This window comes from Brassica oleracea, chromosome C6 (genome assembly GCF_000695525.1).
Source record: "Brassica oleracea var. oleracea cultivar TO1000 chromosome C6, BOL, whole genome shotgun sequence".
In the NCBI taxonomy this organism is placed as follows: domain Eukaryota; kingdom Viridiplantae; phylum Streptophyta; class Magnoliopsida; order Brassicales; family Brassicaceae; genus Brassica; species Brassica oleracea.
In genome coordinates this window covers 19,887,611-19,891,402 of record NC_027753.1, presented here as the reverse complement: position 1 = coordinate 19,891,402, position 3,792 = coordinate 19,887,611, and positions in this window count along the sequence as shown.

Here is a 3,792-nt window from a genome sequence, read left to right as displayed (position 1 = left end):
CATCCCCCTCCTCAGCTTCATCCCTTTCCTTTGAAACCATTCTCATCTTGCTAAAGCTTGATACACAAAGACGTACTTCATGTGTTTTAGTTATCTCGAGCAAGTTCTGAACTTGTCTATCACTTGTAACATGAATAGGAGGAAGGTCTGGAGCCATATGTTGTAATGAGTAGGTTAAGTCCACAGACTCTGTGTTCATGTTCAGGTTATAATCTTCTTTAGCCATTGCAACAAGATCAACATGTGTCGAACCTTCACACAAAAATAACATTCTCGCTCGTTTGAAATGATCAACCACAAAATTCCAACATCCATCTTTCAACAACCATTCTCCATACACTGCATGTAACTGACGCATCATCTGAAAAAGTCAAAATAAAACACATTAGCAAACATAGAACAAAGAAAACGAAAGTTTATTAAAGATCGAAGTGGACGACTTCAATCTAAGTACTTCTGACGACTAAACTATACGCCGTATGGTCAAGCAGAGGTTATTTTTGCAATTGACTTTGAAATTTGTTATTTCAGACGACTGAAAAATAAGTCGTCTACTTTTGTTTGGTTAAAAAAACATCAAAAAAGCTAGACGACTTACATTTCAGTCGTCATAGGTTAGTTTTGCATTTGACTGGATTATATCAGAAGTTTGACTTTCCTGGACGACTTACATTTCAGTCGTCTCGTGAAAATTAAAATAATAATATTTTTTAAAACTAGACGACTTACAATTAAGTCGTCATAGGTTAGTTTTGCAATTGAAAAAAAAAACTTCAATATTTAATCATACCCAGACGACTTACAATTCAGTCGTCCAGGATTTACGAGGTTTGACCAGAATCTCAGAATAAAATCCTGGATAACTTATATGTAAGTCGTCGGGCGGATGACTGAATTGTAAGTCGCTTGGGTATGATTAAATATTGAAGTTTTTTTTTCAATTGCAAAACTAACCTATGAAGACTTGTAAGTCGTCTAGTGTTAATAAAATATTGATATTTCAATTTTCAGCAGATGACTGAAATGTAAGTCGTCTGGGAAAGTCAAACTTCTGAAATAATCCAGTCAAATACAAAACTAACCTATGACGACTGAAATGTAAGTAGTCTAGGTTCTTTGGAGATTGTTTTTTGTAACCAAACAAAATCAGACGACTTAACTTTCAGTCGTCTCAAAAAACCGATTTCAAAGTCAATTGCAAAAATAACCTCTGCATTGACCAGACGACTTCCAGGTAAGTCGTCTCGTCTGACGAACAGATCTGAAAAAAAACTCGATTTCATACCTTAAATTGGTGAGATAACTTTCTTAGCACACATAAGGCTTCTCCAAGCACACAGAATCTAGGCTTCTCCAAGCGCACATAATCTCAAACGAAAGTGACCCACCCAGAATCGTTAGCTTCTATGACTCTATGAACCATAAAAAATGTAAAATCAAAATCTTGGGTTTTTTTAGCTCATTGTGGAGAGAAAGTGAGATATGTTGTGTTTAGTTCACAAGAATGAAAAAGAAGAAGGGTAACTCGATTTTGGGAGCATTAAGAGCTTCAAATTGGTTGTTCATGGTGGTTGGGGTATTGATGAAAATGGTAATCTTGTAATTACTTGAAGATGATGAGGGTGTGAGAGTAAAAATGTCATTTTCGAAAAAAAAATTGATGGCATTTTCGTGAATTATATGAACTTGTGGGGTGAATAGGATAAAACCAATTTCCAAAAAAATGGAGGTTAGTTTTGTGTTTGACTTTAAGTTGTAGGTCAATTCTGGTAAAAACCCTATGTTATAAAGTAAGGGTTAGACGAAATTTATTATGTCAATCTAAATTAAGCTGCATAATTTTTGTTTAAAAAATTGTATATTTGTTTGCATAAAATAAATTATAAATATAAAATAAAATGAAACTTAAGCAATAGACTAATAAAATATAAAAGAAACAATTTCTTGAATGGTTTCAAATCGGAAACAGAGTTAAAGCCAACCATTTGATTGCTTGAGAGAATGTTTTGATATGAGCAAAGTCGAGAAGAAAAGTGTGGTGACTTTTCTGAATTATAGAAGCCTTATATTTATACTAAAAAGGAATTCCCATGTGGTCATATGGATTCAAAATAATGGCCGTAACTAATCGAATATTACACATAACTTGCGCTCCAATCTTAGTCGAGAATTACTTTAATATTGTAAATAGTTAATGCAAACTTCCTTTTATCAATCGCAATTGAACAAATTCAAGAAAGTTCACGATTATTAATTGATTACAATAATTTGAACCTTAATCTACGTTTCTTATATACAAAAGTCAAGTCCTCGCAAATCACGTATTATTACCATCAATTTACCAAATTTTTAATTTAAAAATATATCAAAGTTATTAGAAGTTTTCTTTTTCCCAATCATCAATCAATTTCGTCCTTGCAAATCACGTTTGAATCATGGGCAATTTGCTCTGCCATTATTTGCATTATGCAAGTTGGCGTTAAAATCTTAATTACGATAGATCACCTAAGGTAAGTTTTTATAATTGTATGCCAAAAAATTGTATTGTACCTTAGTTTCTACAATCGCAAGGCGGGGATCATCTAACAATTTAATGAAACATGGCAAGTATATGCCATATGTATGGTTCTTCTGTTTCACTATTTTAAGAAAACAAAGTTTTCCTCTTGATATATTTTTAAGAGAACAAATGTTTTTACGCATTTTTAAGAAATCAATCACTTGAGCACGTATTGATCATCAAATACTTTTTAGAATTTTTCAGAAAACAAACTTTGATTGATAATCACACATTAATTTTTTTCGCATCTATATTTATTTTGAATAAAAAAAATTAGACCACTACATATGTCAGCAATGTTTTTGTATTGAAACAAATTAATGAAAAAACTTCAGTCAAGGTAATTAACATAATTTTAAAATCTTTGATGTAATACGTAGAACTTCGGTTAAGGTAACTAACGCAAGAAATAAATGATAAGGTTTGATGTAATACGTATCAACGTATATATGTGACAAATGTACACAAAACTAAGGTAATTATAATGTTTTGATCAATGGCAGGTTGTGTAATTACTCTAGTTAAGAAAGAAGTTTTAAATAGAATAGGTGAGGGAGCTTGTGGAGTTGCCACGTAAGAAATGACATACTTGTAATAAACACATGAACTAAAAATTATTTATTTTTAATGGTCCTCAAATAATAAAATTTTTTTTTTTTTTATTGTTAAAAAGCTCATATGGTCTCTAGGAGATGCCATCTCTGGTTGTTGAACGTTGCTTGGACCAAATTAAGGCTTCAAATGAAAAATGGGACCAATATTTCGGATCAAGCGGATCGAGCGAAACAAAAATGGGATTAACGGATCTGGCGATACAAAGTATCGATTAAGTGGATCTAGCGGTTTAAAATATATGTTTGAATGGTGAAAATGGATAAAAAGCGATCTAAAGTACTGCACAAATTTATTTGTATAAAATTATATATAAATATTTATTTTGATAAATAATAATACATTTTAGAAAATAATTTATTAATGCAATAAATATAATTTATATATAATACAGAATAAAACTATTATATAAAATTATTTTAAACTTTACATTTATATATATATATATATATATATATATTGCATATATACATATATCGCATATATCTCATCCATTTTGTGTGTTACCTATTTTTTCTTTGAGGGATTAGTGAAATGCACTTAATATAAATTTTATTAAAATTATAATTTAAATTTTAGCTTTAAATTATATATATATATATATATATATATATATATAT